The sequence below is a fragment of the Myotis daubentonii genome, chromosome 1 (genome assembly GCF_963259705.1).
Source record: "Myotis daubentonii chromosome 1, mMyoDau2.1, whole genome shotgun sequence".
NCBI classification, from domain to species: Eukaryota; Metazoa; Chordata; class Mammalia; order Chiroptera; family Vespertilionidae; genus Myotis; species Myotis daubentonii.
Window position 1 is genome coordinate 78800059 of NC_081840.1, and position 17701 is coordinate 78817759.

The 17701-nt window shown below is 43.2% G+C and overlaps 2 pseudogenes; both read left to right on the top strand.

Annotated features, from left to right (window-relative positions):
• Nucleotides 1-3467: 3467 nt before the first annotated feature.
• LOC132240739 (L-lactate dehydrogenase A chain-like) lies at nucleotides 3468-4550 on the top strand (annotated as a pseudogene).
• A 2084-nt stretch (nucleotides 4551-6634) lies between these two features.
• LOC132229093 (small ribosomal subunit protein eS21-like) lies at nucleotides 6635-10318 on the top strand (annotated as a pseudogene).
• Nucleotides 10319-17701: the final 7383 nt, after the last annotated feature.

A 17701-nucleotide genomic window follows, 5' to 3' on the forward strand; every position in this document is an offset into this window, starting at 1 on the left:
TATGTCTCAGTCAGGAAGAAACAAATAAACTTTTAAACTGAGTAATTTGAGAAGGGTTTCATAAAAGTATCATTTACAAAGCTGTGGACAGGGTTTAAGGAAACCAATAGTGGGGAGCCAGCACCACCTCTAGGCCCAAAGGAAAAGAGGCGAGAACAGATGCAGGAACCAAATGGGGTAGCTCTAAGGGATAGGCCAACTGACAGGTACCCCAGACTTGGGTAGAGTCCCAGCCCACGCATTGTGACCTAGCAGAGGGAGTTGGGGAAATAAATACCCAACCAGAGGGAAGGGGGCCAGTTGATCAATCTATACGGATCAATCTCCTGAGGCACAGAGCAGAGAGAGGAAGGGAGGAAATAGGCTTTGGACAGGTAAACAGAAGCTATCCAGCTAGAGTAGGAGGATGGTAAAGTTATTATCTTAGATTTTGACAGTTAAGCTAATGCATTGTAATTTCTAGAGTAACCACTAAATGAAACCAGAGATATTATACCAAAGTAGCAGACAGAGAAAAATAAAATGACTTTAAAAAATCAATCCAGTGTGGTGAGAGCCTGGGGTGGGCAGGAGCTGGGTGGAGGAGGGAAGTGGGAGGAAAATAGAGGACATCTGTAATAATGTCAACAATAAAAAGTAAACTTAGTCCAGTGGTTGAGAGTCAAACTATGAACCAGGAGGTTACAGTTCAATTCCCCATCAGGGCACAGGCCCAGGATGTGGGCTTGGTCCCCAGGAGGGGGCATGCAGGAGGCAACTGATCAATGATTCTCTCTTATCATTGACTAGAGGCCCGGTGCACAAATTCGTGCACCAGTGGGGTCCCTCGGCCTGGCTTGCAGATTGGGCCAAAACTGGCTCTACAACATCCCCCGACGGGTCCCAGATTGTGAGACAGCACAGCCCAGGACAAGGGACCCCACTGGTGCACAATCGGGCCAGGATGCAGGAGGTTGGCTAGCCAGGGAGGGACTGCCGGAGGTCTCCAGGGTGTATCCGGCCCATCTGGCTCAGTTCCAATCAGCCGGAACCCAGCAGCAAGCTAACCTACCAGTCGGAGCATCTGCCCCCTGGTGGTCAGTGAACATCATAAGCTAGGGGTTGAGCGGCCTTAGCACATCATTATCATATTACACTTTGATTGCTTGAACGACCCACCTGACAACCGGACAATAAGCATATTAGGCTTTTATTATATAGGATGTTTCTATCTTTCCCACTCCCTTTCTCTCTGAAATCAATAAAATATTGATTTTTTTAAAAAAACTTTTAAATATGAAAACAAAACAAAAATCAATTCAAAATAAAGCTTAAAAAGAAAATACCAAACACCTAGGATAAGAAGCAAATAAAAAATAAGAGGATGTATATAAACACAAATATATATATATATACATATATACACACACACACACACACACACACATACATATATATGTATGTATAAATAGACTGCTTTACTTTTTAAAAAACCGTTATCAAACTGGATAAGAAAGGAAGCAAGGAATCCAACCATGTGTTGTCAACAATAAACACATATGAAGTGTCAAAGATAAAATCTCAAGTATATAAAAAGGTTGAAAGTAAAAGCATGGAAAAGGGTATATATACTGTGTTGAGGGCCCCCAAGATCACAATCAGGCTTGATGATTCACTAAAAGGACTCACAAGACTCAGAAAAGTTGTAATACTCATAGTTTATTACAGTGAAAAAATACAGATTAAAATCAACAAAGGGAAAAGGCAAATCGGATAGAGCCCCAGAGCAACCAGGTACAAGCTTCCATGAGTCTCCTCACAGTGAAGTCATATGGGAACATGCTTAATTCGCCTAGCAACGGTATTAACAATTACATGCAAAGTGTTGTCAACCAGGGAAGCTCACCCAATCCTTGGTGTCCAGAGTTTTTATTGGGGGTTAGTTATGAAGCACTCACATGACTGATCTTAACTACTCAGTCTCCAACCCTCAAGAGATCAAACTAATACAGTGTGTCCCAAGGCCTCAGGCACACAAAAACCCTTATCAGGAAAAATACTCCGTTTATCCTGCAGGAGGCAGTCATGGGCCAGTACTAAAAACAGGCCAATTTGGGGAATGTGTAGTTTGACCACACAGGCCTGCTGAGTTAACCCTTTCCTGCACATATATAGATGCTTTAAAAAAGAATTTATAGCAAAAAAATATATAATTAGGTATAAGAAAGGTATCTTCATTTAAAAAGATCCAACTCAACAGAACAATATGTAAAATTTAGCTTACAGACCTAATGAGGTGGCTCAGTTGGTTGAAGCATCCCCCATACACCAAAAAGGTTATGGGTTCAATTGCCAGTAGGGGCACATCCTAGGTTGGGAGTTCAGTCTCTGATTGCAGCAGGTACGGGAGTATCAATTTCCTTCCTTCCTTTCTTTCTTTCTTCCTTTCTTTCTTTCTTTTTCTCTCTCTCTTTCTTCCTTCCTTTCCTTCCTTCCTTCCTTTCCTTTCCTTCCTTCCTTTCCTTTCCTTCCTTCCTTCCTTCCTTCCTTCCTTCCTTCCTTCCTTCCTTCCTTTCCTTTCCTTTCCTTCCTTCCTTCCTTCCTTCCTTCCTTCCTTCCTTTCCTTCCTTTCCTTTCCTTCCTTCCTTCCTTCCTTCCTTTCCTTTCCTTCCTTCCTTCCTTCCTTCCTTCCTTCCTTCCTTCCTTCCTTCCTTCCTTTCCTTCCTCCCTCCCTTCCTTCCTTCCTTCCTTCCTTCCTTCCTTCCTTCCTTCCTTTCTTTCTTTCTTTTTCTCTCTCTCTTTTCCCCTCCTCCCTTCCTTTCTCTCTAAAAACCAATAAAAACATATCTTCAGGTAAGGATTTAAAAAATTTTTTTTAGCTTACATAAACATAAAACATAACCTTAAATTACATTTAAAAAAAACTTGGACAGAAATACAAGAATCAGCAATTATGTTGAACTTTTCTTGGTAATTGATAGCATAAGCAGATCAAAAGTCACTATGGCCCTAGCTGGTTTGGCTCAGTGGATAGAGCATCAGCCTGTGGACTGAAAGGTCCCAGGTTCGATTCTGGTCAAGGGCATGTACCTTGGTTGCAGGCACATTTCCAGTAGGAGGTGTGCAGGAGGCAGCTGATCGATGTTTCTCTCTCATCGATGTTTCTAATTCTCTATCCCTCTCCCTTCCTCTCTGTAAAAAAATCAATAAAATATATATATTTTTAAAAGTCACTATGAACATAGAAGATTTAAATGATGTGATTAGCAAATTTGATTTAATGGTCATATATAAGATCATACACAGCTACACATTATTTTTACAAAAACTGACCATGTTCTAGACCAAAATGTAAGTCTCAAAACTTTTTCAAATTATTGAAATTCAAATTATGTAGATTGTATTATTTGGCCACAGTGCAACCCAACTGGAAATCACTAATAAAATGAGAATTATACTGTCCCTATGTGTTTAGAAATTAAAGCCACTAAGTCAGGATCCTACATCGCACAACACCAAAGCCCGCCCACCATGCACTCCCGGTTCCTTTTGGTTCTAAGTCCAAAATGGCAACACTCAAGGATCAGCTGATTGTGACTCTTCTTAAGGAAGAACAGAGCCCCCAGAATAAGATTACAGTCGTTGGGGTTGGTGCTGTTGGCATGGCTTGTGCCATCAGTATCTTAATGAAGGACTTGGCAGATGAACTTGCTCTTGTTGATGTCAAGGAAGACAAATTAAAGGGATAAATGATGGATCTCCAACATGGCAGCCTTTTCCTTAGAACACCAAAAATTGTCTCTGGCAAAGACTATAGGGTGACTGCAAACTCCAAACTGGTTGTTATCACAGCTGGGCCACGTCAACAAGAGGGAGAAAGCCGCCTTAATTTGGTCTAGCGTAATGTGAACATCTTTAAATTCATCATTCCTAATGTTGTAAAATACAGTCCCAACTGTAAATTGCTTGTTGTTTCCAATCCAGTGGATGTCTTGACCTATGTGGCTTGGAAGTTAAGAGGCTTTCCCAAAAACCGTGTTATTGGAAGTGGTTGCAATTTGGATTCAGCCCAGTTCCGATACCTGATGGGGGAGAGGCTGGGAGTTCACCCATTAAGCTGTCATGGGTGGGTCCTTGGGGAGCATGGAGACTCTAGTGTGCCTGTATGGAGTGAGTGGAGTGAATGTTGCTGGTGTCTCCCTAAAGAATCTGCACCCTGGTTTGGGCACGGATGCAGATAAGGAACAGTGGAAACAAGTTCACAAACAGGTGGTTGACAGTGTTTACGAGGTGATCAAACTGAAAGGCTATACATCCTGGGCCATTGGCCTATCTGTGGCAGATTTAGCAGAAAGTATGATGAAGAATCTTAGGCGGGTACATCCAATTTCCACCAAGATTAAGGGTCTCTATGGAATAAGACTACATCTTCCTTAGTGTTCCTTGCATCTTGGGACAGAATGGAATCTCAGATGTTGTGAAGGTGACCCTGACACCTGAGGAAGAGGCCCGTTTGAAGAAGAAAAAGTGCAGATACACTGTGGGGGATCCAGAAAGAGCTGCAGTTTTAAAGTCTTCTGGTGTCATACCACCTCACACTCTAGGCCAGGGGTGGGCAACCCCTGGCCTGCGTGCCAAACATGGCACACCAGTAACTTTTGCTGGCACGGGAAACCCTCTCTTATAATCTTCCATTTATAATTGTGAATCTTTGTTCTCAGTGATGAATTTTGTTAGGTCTTGTAATAGGAGTAGCCTGACGGATGAAAGTAGTAGCTAGTGCATATCTCTGAAGGTCACAAAATATAAACCTGATGTAAAATCTCTGTCATCAGTGATGCAGCAGCAAAAGTCCCACTGATAATATCAAACTGAGTCATAAAGTTTTCTGTTGGACTATCACTGTACATGTATACATTAAAAAATAAATGTATTTTTCATCATCATATACTGTGTTTTTGTCACTTGAATAAATTTTACTATTTCTTCAAGGTTCTTCACATACGTACACCTTAAGAGATATCAAGTAGGCGTAACATGTTCTCAAAAAATTAGGGTTGGCACACAGAATTTTGAATCAGAGATTTTGTTGGTTTTGGCACGCACTCACAAAAAGGTTGCCCACCCCTGCTCTAGGCTACAGCAAGATTTTAGTTGGAGATTGTGCATGTTGTCCTTTTTATCTGATCTGTGACTAAGAACATCAGTTTCCTAAAGACAGAAATAGTAATGGTTTATAAAACCCAGCATCTGCATCCTGATGCTGGAGGGTCGTTATCTTTTGTAGTCCTAAACTGGTTAGTGTGAAATAGTTCTACCTCCTCAAAGGCACCACTGCCAATGTTGCTCACACTACAGCTGCCCTTCAGGCTAGATGTGTGTTCACTGTGTGTTATATAACTTGTGGTTCCTTTTGCTATAATTAGTCACATTCTGGGATCCAATGTAAATCTAATATTGCATGTTTTGTGCATAACTGTTCTAAAGGCTCTTATTCTGTGTACTGTATTATCAGATTAGTGTACATTGACATATAATGTAAAAATAAAAGTCTACATATAAATAATACAGCCAACTATCCAAGTGTCATATCAACTAAAATGCCAAGTAAACCTTGAACAGTGAAAAAAAAAAGAATATTTTAAAATATTGTATTCCCTTATATTTTCCTCCAGTACTTTTATAGTTTCACTTTTATGTTAAACAATTTGATTTATGTATAATTGATTTAACTATAAATAATGAAGTAGTAATCCAGCTTGTTTTGCCTCAACTCTAACCTCTAAAAGAAGTGAAAATAGAAGGGGACTAGAGATTTTTACCTTTCATTTGATATTTTTCTGGACTATTTCTTTTTTTTTAACCAGGCATATATACGTCTTTTATAATTTTAAAACCAATTTTTAAAATGATTCCCATCTTTTTCATAATCTTTATCTGAATATAGCTGACCCTGGATTTTACACTCTCCTGGGATAGTTTTTTTTTTTTAAGTTTTCCATACCTCCTCTCACACTATGAATCTATTATTCCCTGAGTACTGTCGTTATCCCTCCTACGAACGTAAAAACTGATGAGATTTAGATGACAGAGGCCCATAACTGGGAACTCAAGTAGAGGAGAATGAGCACTGGAGCCAGAGTGTGGACAGTGCCTAGATCAAGAGTGAGAGGTACATGGTATTTCTATGGACATGAAACAAAGATAGAGCTGGGACCTTTGGCCAGATACTTTATGGAGTGAGCCCAGAAGGCCAACTTCAGCATGGCTGACTTGCTCAGAGGCTGTGTTAACTACAGAAGAAAGATGGGTCCAAGACAACTGAGAAGGTTCTTCTTATGACACATACACTCACCTCTTCTTGATGAAGCAAGCAGCCCCATAAGACTGTGAGTCATGGGAATGGGCACTGGTACTGCACTCAGTACCATTTGCTCTAGTTAAACACCAGAAAACACCTGATCCAAGTTAGCAGAGTGGTTTAATATATGTGAAGTGCTCCAATCAGGACTGTTGCCATGGAAGAAAGCATTTAGCCCTATTGTCTTGTTTTTCTCAGAAGCTGTTGTTGGTGCAACCTAGTCTCAGGTCACAGAGCTGAGGAAATGAATCAAGAAACTGTTCAGGTCATGGTGTCACCAGGTGTGACCTCCACATGCAGAATGACACTGGCAAGTTTGTGGACCTGTACATGCAAATGCTCTTCCAGCAAATGCATTATTGACACCAAGGACCTCACCATCCAGATGAGCATGGCTGAGGTTGACAAAGTGACAGGCAGGTTCAATGTCCAGTTTAAAACCTATGCTGTCTGTGGGACCTTTTGCAGAATGGGTGAGTCAGAAAACTCCATTCTCTGGCCAAGGCTAACAGCATTATCTCACAGATGTGGAATGTTTGTCATAAATAAATAGTAAAAAAGAAAAGAAATGGCTTTCACCACACTTTCAAATATGCCAGGAAGAATGCCCTACCCTAGACTACAGCCATCAGCAGTAGAGGGGACTGGGCAGGGACAACAGTACACTGAACCAAACTCCACCAAGGAAAGGTAAACACAACACCATCAAGTCCCAAGGCTTTACATTTATTGGTAAAGCTCTTCATTGCTATTAACTAGAGGCCCGGTACACGAAATTCGTGCATGGAGAGGGGGTTCCCTCAGCCCGGCCTGCACACTCTAGCAATCCGGGACCACTTGGGGGATGTCCAACTGCTGGTTTAAGCCCAATTCTGCAGGGATCCCTGAGGGATCAGGCCCAAACCGGCAGTTGGACATCCCTCTTGCAATCCAGGACCGCTGGCTCCTAACTGCTCACCTGCCTGACTGCCTGATTGCCCCTAACCACTCTGCCTGCCTGTCTGATTGCCCCTAACCACTCTGCCTGCCTCCCTGATCATCTCTAACCACTTTGCCTGCTTGCTTGATTGCCCCTAACCACTCGCCTGCCTGCCTAATTGTCCCTAACTGCTCACCTGCCTGCCTGATCGCCCCTAACTGCCTCTGCCACAGCCCCCTCCACCACGGCTTCGTCCAGAAGGATGTCCAGAATAATGTCTGGAAGGTCATTCAGCTGTCCAGTCTAATTAGCATATTATACTTTTATTATTATAGATCAGTGGTTCTCAACCTTCCTAATGCCGCGACCCTTTAATACAGTTCCTCATGTTGTGGTGACCGCCAACCATAAAATTATTTTTGTTGCTACTTCATAACTGTAATGTTGCTACTGTTATGAATCATAATGCAAATATCTGATATGCAGGATGTATTTTCATTGTTACAAATTGAACATAATTAAAGCATAGTGATTAATCACAAAAACAATATGTAATTATATATGTGTTTTCCAATGGTCTTAGGAGACCCCTGTGAAAGGGTCATTCGACCCCCAAAAGGGTCACGACCCACAGGTTGAGAACCACTGCATTATATAGTGACCACTTGAAAACTTCTGTTGAAATTAATAGGTACAACTGAGAGAACTTGGATCAGAAGCACACCCTTAGCGTCTCCAAATCAGATTTGAAAAGAAGCAGTGGCCATACTAATCCCACGGCAGTCCCACAGTAGGACCAGGGGTACCACAGTCAACTGCAGAGTCATGAAGTTCTGGCTCAGAAGGAAGAGCTCTTCCCTTCCCCAACCCCATACACTGCCCAGTTGTGTTTCCTGTGTCTGAACCAAAATGCTAGAGATTTAGCATCATTAACCTTCCCCCAGTGTCCCTGAGGAATTCGCACTTCCTTGGGAAGACATGATATTCCCAGAGAGGCAAAAAGAGACAGAGCCTGAGGGCAATGACCAAACCTGGTAATTTTGTGGATAACCCAATCCTGGTTACCAGCGATGTAACAGAATTTAACAATGGAGTGTTTCAGCCCTTTGTGAATTATTTGTATAGGAGTAAAAGGGCATTAAACTGAATGAGAGCCTGGATTTAGACTTCATGGCAAATGGAGTCCTCAGTCCTTCCCCTGAGGTACCTACTGGAATGTGATATATGGTTCTTGGATGCTACCAGGCATCCAAACAAACCCAAACATATCTCTGTTTGCTCCCATACATTTACATGGAAGCGGAACTCCTGAGAGAAAAGAGCCGGAGTCCCTTTGACATCAAGCTCCGATGGTGTGCCCGAGGAGCTAGCGTGTCCCCGACTGAGACCAGCTGGCACGACCAAGCTACTATGTGTGGCCTGAGAGGGAGAGAAGCAGGAAGTCACAGGGGAATGAGATCTCAGCTGATCCTAGAACTTGCCCTGACCCCACCAGCCCCAAATCACGTTTATACCCACCAAAAGGGCTTGGGGAGGCTCTGAATGGCAATATTGGAGGCTGTGTCAATTGTTTTGCTGTATTCCTTTGACCAGATATAACCCAGGGGAAAGGGCATTACCCTCCCCCTGCCCTCCCACCCCCACCACACACACACACACACACACACACACACACACACACACACACACACACATTTTATAACTAGACATAACCCAGTAAGAGATGGCTCCCCTTACTGGGAAGGCTGAGGGGGTGAGGAGTTGCCAGGTGATGAATGGATTCTTTACCAGGCTGCTTTTTCTGAAGTCTTAAAATTTGATTCACAAATGATTTGAAGTCCAAAATAGGAGCAAAATATTAACCTGCTCCCACTTCTTTTTCTGATTTCTAGATATTCTTAAACAGCATTCAATCATTTTTAAAACAAAAATTATAAAGAATAAAATTTAAGTGACTTGTAAAGACGTGTACTTGAAGAGATTTCCCATATTGCCTTCTCCATGTGCTCCTCCCTGCCCCCACTGTGTAACAGCAGTTCTGTCTTACTTAATCATCAGGGTCAGTTAGTCCTGTTGGGATGGTGAATCTATTTCTTTGCTGTCCTTTGTCACAAGGAGCCCAAAATATCCAGATGGCAGCCAAAGCTTACAGTTCAATAAAATTCTTGCTTTTTCCCAAATGAAAGTGTTTTCTCGTTGGGAATGCTTTAAATTCACAGAACCCAGGGATATAGGGGTGGAGGAAATTTTCCCTGAAGTCGGTCACTGGGAGTGACAGTACATAGGGCCACCCCTGCTTTTACCCCTTGATTCCCAGAAGAAAGTGAGGATTCAAGATTCCGGGGTATCAACTCTGATGGCCCATCTCATGTGTAGGGTCCCATTCTCTCCCACCGAGGGCCCTGTCCTTGGCATAGCAGACCTGCCTTAGCTGAGAGTTAGACCTTCAGTGGAGCTCCTCTGCTCACATGGTTAAGCCCTGATTCTGATTCTCAGCTTGCCCTGCCTCTGGCTGCAGGGGATAAGAGTTTACCGTATATGCCTCCAAGGAGGTCCTCAGCTTTGACTTACCTTTTAGTAACTGATTAATTACCCTCAGCTCTTTTCCAGAGCGTGAACACGGTTACTATTTCTCCCATATTTCTCAAATGCCTTGTAAGTAATGGTTGATGCATTCCCTTCCACCAGGCCACCATCACAGTTCATAACAGTGAACAACTGCACTGTCACCTTCTGTCGGTGCTCTGACTACCGGCAGTGGAGCCAGCCAGGTGGCCAGTAATCCAGCTCTAAAACCCCATCTCATCATGTGCTTTCTTAGAATAGCCCTGGTACCCACTGTCCCTGCTTGGGTTTCCCAGGAAGCAGACTCTGAGATGGAGGCCAACATGCAAGAGGTTTATTTAAAAGTGCTTTTGGTATCAACACCTGTGAAAGGGAAGAGAGGGAGGCAGCGCTGGGCGGACAGTGAAGTTTAGCTGCAGTGTCGTCTCAGTGGAACTCCTCCGTCATCTCTGCAGGGAGGTCTGAAGACGGATGACCCCTCAGAGCTCTCCTGAGTTGGGGGAGAGGGCTGGGCTCTGTACCACTCACTAACCAATCACTGGATGTGGGCTGCTGGGAAGGGGGCATGACCCGGGCATGGCAGCCTTCTTCGGCTAAAGAAATCCGTGAGGGATTTGATTGTTGAGAGCTTTCTGCCAGCAGCACCCCAACAGCTGGGTAATAAATCCTGTAATCATGAAGGGTGACCCGGGCAGCAAATATTAGCAACCACCACATAACCTGCGCTCTGGAACTAGCCATACCTGTCAACTAACCCCTTGGGAACTCTTTGTCAGCAGGAAAATGTCCCTGGGGACTATGTGCTCTTTCCTCTGCTCATTCCCAGGAACAGGAACCTGAGCGGCAGAGTGTTCCTGACATCAGAGAGCCTGTGCCCTCCCAGGTGGCACAATACAGTACAATAATACAATCATGTGGCTTTATCAGGAGACCTCGGTTCCCCACCAGATGGGCCTCTCCGTAGGTCTGCTTGAGTCTACGCACCACATAGCAGCTGGCTTCCCCCAGAGCAGGTGGTCTGAAAGAGTGAGAAAGAGAAAGACTCAAACCCATTCAAGTCCTAATCTCTGACACCACAAACCATCCTTTCTGCCCCATCCTAGGCTTTTAAAGCAAGTCACTGTGTACATCCTACACTTAAAGGTGAAGGGAATTGTGCTCCATCTTTTGAAGGAAGTAATATCAAATCATTGTAGATATATTTTCAAACCACTACATATAGAGAAAGGTTATTTTCCAAATCAACAATGAGAAAGGGAATAGACTGGAGGAGTCAAATAAAAAAAGGTTTCTGTTTTTCCTGTGTTTTTTTTAATAGTAAAAGTGTAATCTTGTCATACTTTTGTAATTAAAAAATAGAAATACTATTGACAATTGAAAATGTGGCAACCAGTGAACCTGAGTTAGAGCTAGACGCTCATCTAAGGAGCAGACTGTGACTTACTGCCCGTCTCTGTCATGGTTTTTCCTGCCTGTCCCCACCCAAGGGAATGAGGGGCAAAATGATCATTGTTAAGGGCCTCTCAGAGGAGTCATCATTTTCCTAGCAATAAACAAGGAGTCAGATGACCACTTTATTGAGAAGCGAAAGGCTGGGGGAAAACATTAGACCCATTAGTCTGTTTCCTGCATCCCCATTCTTCATCCACAATTTCATTTAATATGGAAATCATCGTAATGGCTTTGATGGCTTGATTACAGGTTCTGGCTGGGGTACAGGCATCCAGGGAAAGTGTCCAAGTGGGTAGACTGAAGGATTCTACACCCTCATAGTCCCCTCAATCCAGGCCCTTGGGCTCACTCCTTTTCCTGTATCCCACATAGACTTCCATTCTCCAACATGCAGAGCCCATCCCAGTATCTCCAGGCAGGTAGGGGAACTCTGTGGGGGGATATGTCACTGTCCCTTGGGGGAAACCACACAGCAGCTGGGTAGGGTCTACCCTGGGGCCTGATGGCCTTAATAGGAATTTTTTCTCGCCTGGGAGACACGAAGTCTCCACCCTTCCTGGGCCTTTGCTGACCCCTTCAGGTGAGGGAAGGAACACCAGCTGTGTCCACACCAGCATCATGCTCCATCTCCCCTGGCTCCTGCATCGCCCTTCCCTGACACTTTGCATGGGAAAGAGGGCCAGAGTCCCCAAGCTTTGTGCTACGTGAAGGAAACCTACCTGTCAGGGCAGCTACAGGAACAAACAGGACCTCCTCCTGCCTTTAGAGAGCACTTTGTCAATGTGGCCTCTACCCTCATTGTACAAAGAAACATCCTGTGGGCCCCAAAGGCATTGCTAGAGGCACCTAAGGTGCAAGTCTAGTATTTGGCATTTGTTTGTGACTCCCTTTTGAAGAAAATCATACCCTAGAGAACTCCCAGTTTGGAGACATTTTTGGGTTGGCCAAGGCTGCTTCCTAAAATTGGGCTTCCTGCTGGTGTGGGCCAGGGTTCAGACATGAGACATCCCTCCAGGCTGTGGGCAATAAGGGCATCATTCTGACTCCATATGCTGCCCCTGGGGGCTACTTAAGAAGCAAAGTTTCTCTCTGACACCATTATGCAGTACAACATACCCTATCCCCAGCCTCTCCACTCCTCTGAGAAGTCTCACCAAGACCAGGGTCATGTGTCAACAAAGCCCTAGGGTCATCCTCTTTTAGGAATGAGGCTCCATCTCAGCAGCTTCCCTAGAAGTAGCTCTAAATATGGGCAATGGTGCCTGGCCGGAGTGGCTCAGTTGGTTGAGCGTTGTCCCATGCACCAGAAGGTCATGGTTCGATTTCTGCACATGCCTGGGTTGTGAACTCCATCCCCAGCCGATTGATATTTCTGTCTCTCTCTCTTCCTCTCCCTTATTCTCTCTGAAATCATTAAAAAATATATTTAAAATACATAAATGTGAGCAATGGTGTTTGCTTCCTACAGAGTAATTAGATGGTGAAGATTTTCCCAACACTTCACTGGTCAGACTGGCAAAGACAGTGCTTTAATGGGGAATGTCATTAAAGGTGAGTTAACAAAGGGCAGATTGGAGCCTATAAAATAGGGATTAGTGTTAGGCAAAATAGCAACATTTGTCTTAAGGGTTATCCTTTACCAGGTCTCTAAGCCCACGTGAGAATGAGCTTGAAATGTTTAGGCTGCTACACTGCAGATGTCTTATAGTTCTTCACAAGAAGTAACATAGTCATTGATTTCTGCACAGTAAGCTTTTTTGATAGAATTTAACCTGGAAGTTGTCCTCTCTTCCAGAGCCAGGACTAGGCCCTGGCTGAGTAGCTCAGTTGGTTAGAGTGTCATCCTGATACGCCAAGGTTGTAGGTTCAATCTCAGGTCAGGGCACGTACAAGAAGCTATCACTGAATCCATAAATAAGTGGAACAACAAACCTCTCTCTGTCTCTCTCTATATCTCTCTCTCTCTCTCTCTCTCTCTCTCTCATCAATCAATAAAAAGAGCCAGGTCTAGTTATAAATAGCTCAGTGCAGAGGAAAAAAGACGAGCCATTCTCAGACATTAAACAATATGAATTTTTGCAGAGTGAGCAATATACTATCTGAGACGGGCTCAGTAAAAGCCCCCCAAAGATATCTCCATCTTAATTCCCGAACTTGTAAATGTTTCCTTTTGTGGCAAAAGCATGCTGTGATTACATTACGGGTAGGAGATGGGAAGACTATCCTGGGCTATCTGAGTGGGCCCTAAATGTCATCACAAGTGGCCTTGTAAGAGGCAAGCAGGTGATGTGATGGGGGTGGAGGCTGAAGTGATGCCCTTTGAAGGTGGAGGAAAGGGACACAAGCCAAGGAATGCAGGTGTCACTAGAAGCTGAAAAATACAAGGAAATAGAGTCTCTTCTGAGAACATCCAAAAGGAACCAGCCCTACCAACACCTTGACTTCAGCCCAGTGAGTCTGATTTTGGACTTCTACCTCCAGAACTGTAAGATAATAAATTTATATTGTTTTAAGTCACTAAACTTATGGTAATTTGTTCCAGCATCAAGAAACATATACTATCTTTAAGTCTATCATTGTGTGTGTGCTTTTTTATTGATGAGAGAGAGAGAGAGAGAGAGAGAGAGAGAGAGAGAGAGAGAAACATCAATGTGAGGAGAAACATCCATTGGTTGATTGACATAGGCACCCTGTCCTGGAATCGAACAAACAACCTTTTGGTATATGGGGCGACACTCCAACCAACCAAGCCACCCGGCGAGGGCGATCATTGTGTGTTATTTTTTAGTGCACAATTTAATAATTTTGACATATGTATGCATATTTCATATGATATTGAAATCATTACCACAACCAAGATAGTGAACATACATACTCATTACCTCCAAAAGTAACTCATGCTCCTCTGTAATCCCTCATCCCGGCACTCCCTGAGCCGCCCTTCCTCCCTTTCAGGCAACCACTGGCCTGTTTTCTGTCACTATAAATTAGTTGGTTTTATATATAGGGTGTTTCAAAAGCTTGTATACATACAATTTTTATAGTTTCTATTATATTTTGAAAATGAAATCTATTTTAATAAACACTGCCTTTATAATTATTCAGTGTTTATACATTTTTGGGACACCCTATAGATATAATCAGACAGTACACACTCTTTTTTATCTGACTTCTTTCACTCAACCTAGTTATTTTGAGCTTCATCTATGTTGCGTGCATACCAATACAGTCCCCCACCCCCCATCTGTGGTTTTTCTTCCTGCAGTTTCAGTTACCCGCAGTCAACCACAGTCCAAAAATATTAAATAGAAAATTCCAGAAATAAACAATTCATAAGTTTTAAATTGCACACTATCATGCTACTCATAACCTGATGAATTCTCTCCTTCCCTCTCAGGACGTAAATCACCTCTTTGTCCAGCATCTCGTGCTGTATATGCTGTATATGCTCCCTGCCCAGTACTCACTTGCAGCCATCTGGGCTATCAGATGGACTATCGCAGTATCACAGTGCTTGGGTTCAAGTAACCCTTATTTTACTTAGTATTTTTTGGCCCCAAAGTGCAAGAGTAATGATGTTAACAGTTCAGATATGCCAAATACAAACTGCAAAGTGTTTCCTTTAAGTGAAAAGGTAAAAGTTCTCAACTTAATAGAAAAGAGATTATATATTGTAGTTGCTAAGACCAATGATAAGAATTAATCTTCTATGTGTGAAATTGTGAAGAAGGGAAAAGAAATTCAGGCTAGTTTTGCAGTTGCATCTCAAACTGCAAGTGCATCTCAGCTTGTAGGCATTTTCTCATTTCACATCACAAGAAGAAGGGTGAGTACAGGACAATGAAATCTTTTGTGTGAGAGAGACCACATTCACATAACTTTTATTACATTATTATTGTTAATCTCTTACTGTGCTTAATTTATAAATTAAACTTTATCATGAATATGTATAAGTAAAAACATAGTATATATAGGGTTTGGTATTATCCAGTTTCAGGAATCACTGGGGGTCTTGGACCCTATCCCCTGTGAGCAATGGGGGACTACTGTAGTGAATTCCCTTCTGCTGTGAGGTAGCATTCCATCGCATAGATATACTACAATTGCCTTATACACTCACCTATTAGCAAACATTTGAGTTGTTTCCATTTGGGCTATGATAAATAAAGCTCCTACAAACATTCATATGAAAGTCTTTGTATGCTTTCAATTTTCCTGGGTAAATACCTAGGAGTGGAATGGCTAGGTCTATGATAGATGTGTGTTTTACTTTTCAAGAAATTGCCCAATTGCTTTCCAAAGTGGTTGTACCAGTTTACACTCCCAGCAGCAATAATAACTTGCTTTTACATTTTTCAGTGTATTTTACTGTTTCATTATGTAGAGCTCCTCTCCAACCCCTAAATACAGTAAATAAATGCAGTGTTACTTTAATGAAAAGCATGAGTATAAACAATAGAGAGTAAAAGAGAACATGAAGATAAGCCTGGGGAGACTAAGATAGAAAGAAAAATGATAGAGAAACCAAGATGGCGGCATAGGTAAACACCAGAGACTGCTGCCTCGCACAACCACTTCAAAAATACAACTAAAAGATGGAAGGAACATCATCCAGAACCACAGGAAGGCTGGCTGAGTGGAAATTCTACAACTAGAAGGAAAGAGAAAAGCATACCGAGACTCAGAGGAGGTGCAGTGCGGAAGGAAAGTACAGAGGTACAGAGGCGCATGCGGAGAGAGCTGGCAGCTGAGGACACGGTTGTCTTTTTCAATTGGGAGGGAGTCTCAAGCTCTGAGCTCCAGTTCTGGGTGAGTCTCTGGGGACCTAGACTCATACAGGAGAAACTGGACTGTCTGGAATCGGTCGGAACTCGAGGGCAGCTTTCTCTCGGGGTGCTTGCAGCGACTGCCAGGACACTGAGAAGCAGGGCCTCTGAGGGTAGGACTGAGAGCAACCATAACTGCTCACTCAGCCCTGTTGATCCCCTGGGATTCCGCCCCGCCCACGCCATGCATGCAGGCTTTTGCATATGAAAGGCCTGGCCCTTTGCAATCTGATAATTACCTAACAAACTGCAGCTGGCCCAAGGCCCCAGGGGAACTTCCATTGTGTCACAGCTGGCTCCTGCTAGGTAGCCTAAGGCAGAGGCTAGATTAGCACCTCCTTAGAGATCCAGGAGCCAGTGTGCCCAGTGGTCAGAGTGGGACCATCCAGATTGCAGCTCCTCGGATCCATAAAGGACACACTCAGTGGGCAGACTCAGTGAGCACCAAAGCCCCACTGAAGCAAGTCTTGCCCTGGAGGGGTGTCTCCAGCACAGACGTTCTCCCACTGCAGACACAGCTGATTCTCACAGCCAATTGGCCTGGAGGTCAATCCCTCCAAGTGTTACCTACAACAATTAAGGCTTAATTACAACAAGACTGTGCACAAAACCCACAAGGGGGTGCATCAAGAGTGTCCACCTCAGGTAATTGGGGAGGCTGAGCCACTGGGCCCTATAAGACATCTAGAACAGAAAGCCACTCTATCAACACAGCGAAGCATAAAAAAATGCAGAGACAAAGAAACAGGACACAAATGACAGAAATGGAGGAAAGCAAACTACTGGATATAGAGTTCAAACCCACACTTTTAAGGTTTTTCAAGAATTTTCTAGAAACCACCAATAAACTTAATGAGACCCTCAAGAAATCTAGTGAGACCCTCGAGGTTTTGATAAAGGACCAACTAGAAATTAAGCATACACTGACTGAAATAAAGAATATTATACAGACTCCCAACAGCAGACTAGAGGATCACAAGAATCAAGTCAAAGATTTGAAATATGAAGAAGCAAAAAACACCCAACCGGAAAAGCAAATGAAAAAGTATCCAAAAATACGAAGATAGTGTAAGGAGCCTCTGGGACAGCTTCAAGCATACCAACATCCGAATTATGGGGGTACTAGAAGAAGAGAGAGAGCAAGATATTGAAAACCTATTTGAAGAAATAATGACAGAAAACTTACCCTACCTGGTGAAAGAAATAGACTTACAGGTCCAGGAAGCACAGAGAACCCCAAACAAAAGGAATCCAAAGAGGACCACACAAAGACACATCATAATTAAAATGCCAAGAGCAAAAGACAAAGAGAGAATCTTAAAAGTAGCAAGAGAAAAAAAGTCAGTTACCTACAAGGGCGTACCCATATGATTGTCAGCTAATTTCTCAACAGAAACATGCAGGCCAGAGGGAGTGGCAAGAAATATTCAAAGTGATGAATGCCAAGAACCTACAACCAAGATTACTTTATCCAGCAAAGCTATCATTCAGAATTGAATGTCAGATAAAGAGCTTCCCAGATAAGGAAAAGCTAAAGGAGTTCATCACCACTAAACCAGTATTATATGAAATGCTGAAAGGTATCCTTTAAGAAGAGGA